This window comes from Camarhynchus parvulus, chromosome 11 (genome assembly GCF_901933205.1).
Source record: "Camarhynchus parvulus chromosome 11, STF_HiC, whole genome shotgun sequence".
Lineage (NCBI taxonomy): Eukaryota > Metazoa > Chordata > Aves > Passeriformes > Thraupidae > Camarhynchus > Camarhynchus parvulus.
Window position 1 is genome coordinate 13,220,411 of NC_044581.1, and position 10,540 is coordinate 13,230,950.

Genomic DNA, 10,540 nt, shown 5'->3' on the forward strand with positions numbered 1-10,540 from the left:
CACATTAAATGTGTTGATGCTTTGATCTCACATTAATATGAAGTCAGAATCCTCTTGGCCTGAGCTTGTCAAGAAGCTCCATCTCCCTCTCCCTCATGAGTTGTTTTTTTGCTGGTGGTTTCCAGGCTCATAGTTCATCCTCCACCATAACTCGTGCACCTGCTGTTCAATAGAACAGTTAGCATAAATGTTTACATTGCTTACTTGAAGCATTGGCACACAAGCAGTTTTTTTGGTGGATTTTTTGAGTTTCTGGTTTTGTTTTGTTTGTTTGTTTGTTTCTTTTAATATCATAGAATGGTTAGGGTTGGAAGGGCCACAAAAATCATCCATTTCCAGCCCCCTGCCATGGATGGGAACCTCTTCCATTAAAATAAGCTGTTGTGGGTTTAAAATGCAAAACCAGCAAGCCACAGAAAGCTTGCATAAAGGTGAGGGAGTGTGGCAATACAGCTTGAGAGCAGGACTGAGAGCACTGCTCAGCTTGTGACAAGAGTGGGTGTTAGCCACAGTAGCCATAAGCCTTGGCAAAGGAAAGCAGAGCCCTGGAGGAGGAATGCAGAAGTTAGCTTGGTATGATGTGCTCAGCATGCAGGAACCATGCAGGACCCTACACGCCTGCACAGGTCTGTGGGAGGCTTGGATGAAGCAATGTAACTTAGTTACATAAATGTTATGGCTGTGCTATTTTTAGCTACACCTGAAAAGGTATAAAAACTGAGCTGTGTGGATCAATAAATGGCTTGATGCATGCAAAAGTCATGGAGCCCCTGTCTCCTCAATGGCCAGCAGGGGAGCAGCCGTGGTGCCTGACAGTGCTGTTAATCTGCCTGGCCTGGCAGTGGGAGGTAAGCTTCTTACAAGTGTTTGTCTCCTTAGGAATTCCCCTCTGCTTAACCAGTGATAAAGAGATGATGGTCCATTTAACCATAAAGGCCTCTCTACCAGCTGCCTCTGTATTTATTAGCACAGATTCTATAACACGAGAATAATTTATAGTACAATGCCATATATGATTACACAAGTGTTTGGTGACATTTTCTGTTTCTTGTGAATTGTTTAATATGAGGCAGCCATGCAGAAATGCTTGGATGTGTGAAGTTAGTGAGGCATTTAATTAAGTTGCAAGAGCCAATGCACTCACAAATGGAATATTGAACATACCACTTATTTCATTCATGTAACAAAATAGCTTGTGGATCTGAAAATGAAAAGACTTGCAGGCAAGCATGTTTCTCTGAGACCTAGAGGTATTATAACTGGTCTACAGTTTGGGTTTAATTTGTGAATGCCCTAAAGTGGGGGTTTGTGTGTTAACTAGTTTAACAAAGCAAATCCTTCTAGCAAATCCACTCTTGACTTTGCTTCAGCTGGACCAAAAAAAAATTGCAAATCTCTTCTCTTTGCAATGAAAGCAGGTCATACTTAAAAAAAAAAAAAAAAAAAAAAAGTTTTGTTTGAGCCTGCTTTTTGGGTGGACACATCTTATTTTTTGGTGGAAGGTATATTTTGGAGAAAGTAGGTTTGGGGGTTTTTGGGGGGGTGATTTTTGTTATCATAGTGGGGGGTTTCTTTGAGACAGAAGGGACTCTTAGTTATTGGTGTTGCCTACAAAAGTGCCATGTGTGGGGTTTGAGTTCACACAAACTGGGTTAATCTGGGACTGCCATAAAGGGCATATGGTCTCACAGGGAGCATATGGTGTGGAAGAAGTCACCCATTGTAGTGCCCCAGAACCTTCCCAGCTGGTTTGTCCATGGGGTAACTGAAGTGTTCACTGGGGGAAACTGCACATTACCTGGGGAGGCAGGATCAGATTTCATTATTTGAGCCAGGATGCACAGTTCCCATTGTAATCTATTTACTGGAACAGTTTTCCCTCAAAAAATAGCTCAGGAATTAAAAAAAAATCTTGGCACAGAGACCATCTTTGGAAATAATCCATGTAACAGTGGAATTGCTATTTAGGAAGCTTATAGCCTCATGAATTTCATTAACAATGTCTATTAAATACTCTAAAATTATACTTAAATATCATAGACCATCTTTCCAGTTCCACAGATGTTATTCAGCTGACCTTAACAGGATTACATGCTTGTTTGGTTTTTTAAAGTTTGGAGAAAATTGTCTCCATGGCTGAACTTTTTCCACTAAATGTATTATTGAAGAGGCTGATGATGCTTGCTGTGATTGTGTACATTAGTTCTGCTTGGCCCATTGTTTGCCTGCTCAATGGCAAACATAAGGTTTTGAATAAGAAAATAGAACAAAATTTCATTTGTAGAATCAAGGCAGCAATCTAAAGATCCATGGTTTTTCAGTGCTTGTAAAGTTCTAAGCATAAACATGAATTATTTGGATAATTTTTGTCCCCATCTACAGTAACTTACATCTTTTAACTTCAAATGCTATGCAGAGTCCTTGAATAGTGATGTATCTGTGTAAACAAAATGCAACGTGGTCTTAGAGATCCTTCTGTATTGGTAGATTTTTTAGCTGTATATATGCAAATTAGGATTCAAGATTCCCCATAAACACAGTAACTGCAAAAATCTTCTGTTATTGAAACAAAAATAAGGCTCCAAGCTTGTGTGGCAGATCCCAAGATAATTTTCCAGAACACTCTTTTGAGTAGAGGTGTAGAAGAAAAGGAATTCCTCATGTGTAGATATGAGAATGTTGATATGAAAATGCTTGTTTCCATGAATATGAATATTAGTGGGGGCTTTTTAACTTTCTTTGGCTTTATCAGTATTCATGTTCCTTACATGCTCTGCAGTGAATGCTTTTGTGAATTCTAATTATGTTTATAAAAGATCTTAAATTTCTTTTATTGTCCCTGCTGTTACATTTGGTTAACAACTACTGCAAGATAGGGCCCAAATTTTCTTACTAAGGCAATATAATCCCAGATCAATTTGAGTTAGAAAGGACCTCAGGACATTACCTAGTCCAGGCTCTTACTGAAAGGAAGTTAAAGTTAGTGCAGCAAAACTTGGGTTGAGAAGTGTTATGTGTTTCAGTGCAGGAGCAATTAAACCTCAGGGAGTTTTGGTAGGATCATCTTTGCATGTTGTTTTTCTGTGTGTACATTAGTTGGTACACAGAATTGCAGACACAAAACATCTCTCATCTCCCTATTTTGTGGGAAGGAAATAATCTTCCTCTGCAGCATTTCAACTTCATCTGGCATTTTCAGAACAGCCAGGATGTGTGAAACGGGGAGATCACACACATAGAAAACCTGCATGTCAGTGTAAGAGCCTCAACATTCCAGTCTTTTGGCAACAGAAAACCCTGCCAAGGAAAACTAGCTAGATACCTAAGCAGAACAAGTCAACAGGAAATAGCCCATGAAAAGGTTTCCAGCAGAAAACCATTGGGGTTTCTTAGCAGAGTGAGTACAAATTTCACAGATTATATGCTTACTTAGTGATCAAGGCAAATCTGGGGAAGACAAGATCTCTTAACACTAACACAATTAGCAAATGGTATGGAATTGATCAATGTTCTGTGTGTTACCATTTTGGTTTTAACTCCGATTTTTTAGATGTTCTTTGCCTGTTGAAGTGCACTACATTTGTTAATTAACTCCATCTGCTGAAAGTCTGGTCTGGCAGTTTAATAATATAATGAGTTGCTTTATTAAGAAATTGTGCTTGAATGTGCTACTGTTGGTCAAAACAAAGAGAATTTAAGGTGAATATATCTTGGAAATATCTTTATTGTGCAGGTGATGTCAACATATCTTAACCTACTTTATCTATGGTTCTCCACATTTGAGATTTATAGGAAATGATATGCCATGCATTCATTATGCAAAACATTAAATGTAACAGAATAATCTTGATCGCACCAGTCTTTCTATGTAGATCATGTTAAGAAATTTAAATAATCCCATTGAAAGCGTGAATGGGCTTGAATTTTGCAGCTTTGAAACGTAATTGTTAATATTGAATCCCAAGCAAATTTCTGACTTATTTTTAACTCTGGCTTCTTCATTACCTGTACTTAATTGTAAATCAGAAGTACGTTTTTAAGTACTTAATGTTTACTATTCAAGGAATCCCTGTGCCTGCTCCTGCAGAAGCCACGAGCATTCTACCATGTTCATAATTATTCTCATTCTGTTGTGTTGTTAATAAATAGAATTATACTGCACTCCAAGAGAGTTTATAGCCAAGCAGTAGATTGTACAGCCTGACATGTGGATGACAGACAATTGTAGTTCACCTAATAATCTGGATGGTTGTCCTAGGGTTCAGCTTTTTGCATCCTGGGAGATTAAATGATACAGATAGAGAATTAGGAGAGAGGATGCCATGATGACCCAACTAATGTAGAGTAAGTGGCTAGGTGAGGGATCCTTCTGCCACCCATGCTGATAAAAATGTTTATCAAAACCAGTGGAACCCCACTGGTAGGAAATACTGACTTTTTCTTGCATCCATTTCTGTTTTCAGCAGAACTGAAAAGCACTTTTTGTAATCTGTAAATACCTATGCTTAGAAATTGTCAACTATCAAAATTTTCTTTGACAAAACTGAGGTTTGTTAACCTTCTTCCTGCTGTGTCACTGCTGTGACATAAGCTTTCCAAAATATTTTTATAGTTGAAGAGAAGCTGTCTTTCCAAACATTTGCAGATGTCGAGTGTTGTTTCTACTTGATATTCTTGTGTAGAAATATGCAAAAATCCATTGTAAAGACCTGCTGAAGTAATCCAATTATTCAAGTTGGTATTGCAGACCCTCTGTATTACAAGGCTGCACAAAGAGCTGAGCTGTGCTCGTTGCAATGACCCTCAGGTCTTCCTGTCACTTGCTGCTTTTCAGGATGGCTTCTGTCTTAACCATACATTTTTGTGTCCTTCCTTCTTCCTTCCTTCCTACATATCTTGTAATGCAGTCAGTTATATTAATATTCAATGTGACCACCAAGCCACGTATTTAACATCATTATTGGAACTTGCTATCCTATGAAGTTTTTGGCAGTAAAGATTTTGCACAACTCTTTAGATTGCCTACATGAGTATAAACAGCAGGGTCCAGCATGGATCACCTGGCAACCTGCAGGTGTTGGGAGTTATGTTTAAAATCTATTGTCCCTATTCCTTACAGAATATGTTATATACATATATCTCACATCTAGATATGTCACATGTATTTGTATATACAATAAATTAAATGCTTTTCTGCACACAGGGTAAAATACTGTTGTCTTAACTACTGGTATTGTCCCCTATGAATTACACAAACTTATTTGTCACGATCTAATCTTTCTAACTGAATGGAAACTGACACTGTCAGGGTGCGAAGACTGGCAGTACTTGCAACAAAATAAGTAGTAGTTGGTGACAAGCCCACAATGTTCTCTCACAAATCTATCTGCTATCTGCTCTTAGGAGTTTATGATTAATCTACCTAATTCAAATTGCTCCTTAATCACTGCCAGAGTTCATTAAAAACATACTTAAGCTTAAAAAACCCTGTATCTGCAATAATTTATTAATCTCTATTTAATAATAAATAACTAAACCTTGGGGAGTTGACCTGGACTGTAACCATTAAGAAAATCCTGTCTGTAAGTAGATGCAGCTGTAACTTCTTTTGTTTCACTGAAAGTGCTTGGATGGAAAATAAACTCAGTCTATGTAGTTGAGCTTGAGGAGATAATTAGCTGGAAAGTCATATTGCAGATTAAAAATAAGATCCACAGGTTCCTTATGTCTGATGTAGCCCGCCTGTATCTGTATACACCTACCCTAATGTCTTTTTGTTTCCTGGGAACACAATCCTTTTTATCAAAAACATGAGTAATTTATATGTTACACCAGGACAATCTCTAGTGACTTCTTTAAAGTCATGCAGAGAATACATCTGGGTATCCTTTGCTTCAGAAGATGTGTGTCTCTTCTTAAAAGTACAATTCACAGCATTAGCTACCACAATGGATTGTAAATATGCAATTTATCCAGACCACTCTAACTCATCGAAAATTCTGGCTATAAATATATTTCTGGTAACTGAATATTCAGATATATACCTAATGGAATTTTCAGAAGTGCCTAACTGGCTCCTTCCCATTGATGTCAAAAGAAAACAAGTGCTTTTGGAGCACTACCCTTCTGCCAGAAGCTTTTATTATTAATTGAAAACAGCTCAGGTTATATATTATGAGCACATTTCAGTTTGGCTTCCCTAAGTGTCTCCATAATGTCCAGGCAATATTTATTTGGCTTGACAGAGTTAAAAGGGATTGCACAACCTGAGTAATTTACTGTTTTAACGGGTGCTTAGCAAAGGGTGTGTTGCTTGGCACAGGTTCAAACAGGCACTAATTAGAAAACAATGCGAGGGCCAAGGTGATGGCTGGAAAGGCCTTACTTTGCTAAGCTCCACCATGCATTACCTAATTTTGTCAGTGTTTAAAGAGACTTTCAGAACACTGTGGAAACATGTATGGTCAAAATGGTTTTTCAGGGGGAATTTTAGCGTCTCAAAACAAAGCAGCTGGATTTTAAGCGACTGGCAAGAAATTAGAGTAGTCAACTTAATAAAATTGCAAAGTAAAAGGAATTCTCTGTGTGCCCAAGGTAAGATCACGATGCTCTGACTAATGATTATTAATTTAATAGGAAAATTAATTGTGAAGGGTAAAAAGTTACTTACCCAGAGGTGGTTTGCATTGTAGATAGTCAGAAATGACAGTTCCTACAGCTGGCTTGTGCCTTGTGTATAACATGTAATATTGCTGCTTCTAATTCATCATTAATCTCATCAATTTTATCTTTGTATTTTGTTATCTAGTTGTTTATAATAAAAACCACACTGAGCTATGACCAGGATAATTGAAGGAATCTTAAAGACATCTATGATGGGTTGCTCAATCATTTTTGTTGTGCAATCGGACTGAAGGGGGAAAAGGGGATTTGTGCTGATTGTGAACTTCATCAGTTTTAATGTTATACATCTAAGGAATCCTAGAAACCAAAACCATAAAGCACTTTTTTTTGTTGTTTTTCCAGTTAGTGCACGGGTCTTTGATCACTGAGTTCTATATTACAAACTTCAACATTTCTTTGCTTTTTACAGTTACTTACAGAGACTTTGAAGTACCTGGGCAGGGTCTTTTGGATGGTGGCTGATTTTGTCATGTCAAATGTGACACATAATTGTGTGAGAATGCTGAGCAAGTTTTTCTTATGGATTATTGCAGCTGCTTTCTTCAGATAATGGGTGTGATATTTTGCTTTAGGCTTTTTATGAAGGAATTGTAGCTCAGGTCTTTTTTGAATTGTTTCAGCTCTGCTGAATGATTTGAAGGAAAATTATTGACAAAACCGTATTTCTTAAGAATAGCCTCAGCCTGAGGTCTGAGTGAAACCTCCAATTCTTTCCAAGCTGAATGATATTGAAAGGACAAACAAAAAGAAACAAGGAAGAGGGGGAAGTGTTCAGAATTATATGTGTCCTTTGTATGGTTTTGGTTATGGAAAATGTAATCCCTGGACCAGACTTGCCCAATGGGCTCTCAAGACTTAGACTTGGGATCTTTCTTTCTCCTTTTGCCTTTTACTATAAGGAAAAGCAACAGTGCAGCATCCTGCATGTTAAATCAGTGCACAGAGCAGTAAAGCTGAGAACAATACATGTGCAGAAGGCTCTGGGAGTACAGCACTGACAAATGAGGAAGAAAAATATTAATGCTCAAGACAAAGCAGGTTTACATGGGAAATTGAAGTTGTGCTGTTTTTTCAGCTCCATTATTCTGTGTAAACCTGGCAAAAGTTTGGCATGCCCTGTAAGAGGACTGAGCTACAATCTAGAGAGAATAAAATAGTACAATAGAAATATGGTAAATAAATGTGTAAGGTGTCTCTTGATCTCTAGGGGAGCATAACACTTTTTCATGTCTGTATAAATCAGCCCTAATTTTTTTTTCTAGTGGCTTCTGTTAAGAATGAGATCAGTAGGTTTTGTCCCACATTTGAGGAATTTAAATATTGGTTGAAATATTTGGTTTTCTTTAGTGCATTCCATTGCAGAGCATCTTGTTTTGCTTTTGCCTCTCCCACTTCCTTTCAGAATTGTACCAGCAGCCTACAGGCTTGTTCAGCATTTCAAAGGGGCAATATGATTCCAGCCCAGAATGGTGTCAACAGGAGACAGTCTGCCCAGTGTCAGGTTTTTTGTAAGTTGTTTCTTTGTTTACGCTGTGAAATGAGAAGAGAGAAAAAAATCAAATTGTGCACAATTGGCTCCAGTAAATGCCAAGAGACAGTAAATGCCTTGTTTATTGCCTGGGGAAGGCTGGTAACTTGCTGACTTTCCATCGGGGCTCCTCCGTAAAGATCTCCCTTGGAGCTGGTTATGCAATTGATGGGGCAGGGTTTTGGCTTCTGGAGCAGCAGGCTTGCATAAGAGGGTTTATAATCCAGCACTCCCTTCCCAGCCTGAAAGGACCTTTTTCATAAGACATTTTCTACAACAAAAAACTTCTTCCACATTTCTACACAATTACTGGAATAATGATACCCTGACTCTTAAAAAAAAAAAACATTCTACAAGAGATTTTTTTACTTGATCTCTTTGTATATAGGCACTTTAAAAAAAATAATGAATCATTTATAAGTTCTTTTTTTTTCCAACCATGAAGGCTACTTTGTATTTTATTAGCAGAATTCTTGTTGATACAACCCTGAAGAAATTGAATTATGCCAACTAAGCACTTCTTGGAGGCCTTAACACAAATAGGCTGGTTTCTGAGAGCTTCATTTTTCTTACATGACCTACATTTGAAATCATAGATGACCAAACCTGCAACTAGAAGGTTCTGTCTGTGTAGCTGGGAGAGGGAGGCCTGCATAGCATGACATTAATGCCACAAAGATGCTGTCTGTGGAGATGGCTGCAGTGGTTACTTAAGGACAATGGGAATTGGGATGTCTTGTTCCTTATTGCAGCCTAGGGGCACGCATTCTTCTTCCTCTAACAAGAAACTTCCATCTATTATTCTCCTTCCTTCATAACATGCACTGCCCATCTCCAGATGCTTGATTGCTGTGTGCATGTTTCTGTCCTCACAGGAATGTATGGATCTCCCTGGCAGCCTGGTGAGAATTCCAGGGCAGCTGATGGGTGATGTGTGTCACCGCCTAGGTCCTCTCTGCTTCATGGCCTCTCTGGGCAGCTTTATGTGTCAGTATGAGGACCCATGCAGCATAAACTGACCTAAACATTTATATTACTACTTTGTCTTGCAGGTTCTAGGACAAAAAGCAGAAATGTAGGAAAAAATGTGTTAATGAAGTCTTTGGGAATTGGAAGTGGGAAATCTAATATTCTCTCCCTCCTGTCACTGAAGTGCCCCACTGAATCTTCATGCTCAGCAAGAGAAATGTTCTCAGCTTGCTACAAACGTGGAGGTTCTCAGGGTACTCATCAGCTATGAACTGGTGACTTGGAATGAGCTGAAGTTACATCTCACATCATTGTCAGCTGTAATTGCAGATGACTGGTCTTGCTGAAAATAACTTTGGGGATGAAGATGTGGTACTGCTATTTCAGACAACAGCAATCAGAATGACTTACATGACATCTCATGAAATCTGTTATTAAGATGTCTGTAGCAGTCATTACTCACTTTCCTTCCATGAAAGCAGATATGAAAGATGAAACTAAGAAAGGTGTTTATTTAAATATTACTAGATTAAGTTCTTTGATGAAATCACTGAGAATTCTAAATCTGGTTGTTGAAGTCCTTATTCACCAGAGGAGCAGTATGGACAGTAGAAGTGGAGGCTTTATAACTATTGCACAAATATGAGTTGTCATACATGTATGCATTTTTAACCCACTGTCCTCAGGAGTTGGACTCTGCCAGCAATATTAGCAGGAAAAGGTTTTTGCTGGAAAGCATTCACTGCAGGAAAATTGTTTCTCAACTCTCCATTGTTCCTCTGCCTCCACTGCCATTGTCACCATTATTCTGCTGTTGCATCACACAAATGAATTTTCTTTCCCAATATCTGGATTGTCCCCAGTGAGGTGGTAATCAGAGGGGCTGCTGGTTTTGTCTAGTGGATTCTCTGACACCCAATGAGATGATTATTGGATCAATCACAGTACCAGGATATTTTCATTTATGTCTCTTGGATTCACTAAGCATGGTCAGTTTGGATGTGAATGGCAGGAAAATTATCCTTCAGTGCCCACTTCTTTCAACTCCCTAAGGGGCTGACAAAAATAACACTAAATCTCCAGCAGGAATTGTGAAAAGTCAGTTTAGTTGTGGCAAAAGAAAACCTCTGAGATGAGGCATGGGCAAATTGAAGTAAATTCTGAGATTACTTTGGATTTTATTATTGAAATACATTTGTAATATCAGCTGCATATAAATCAGGAAGTATGTTTAGAGGTTATTCATGCCAGTTAAATCTTTTATGAGGAACTGCACATTTATAATTTGGGGCTACCTAAAAGGCAAAATATGAGTCTCTGCACACAACCTGGCTGCTCTCCACTAAGCAGCCCTAGAGT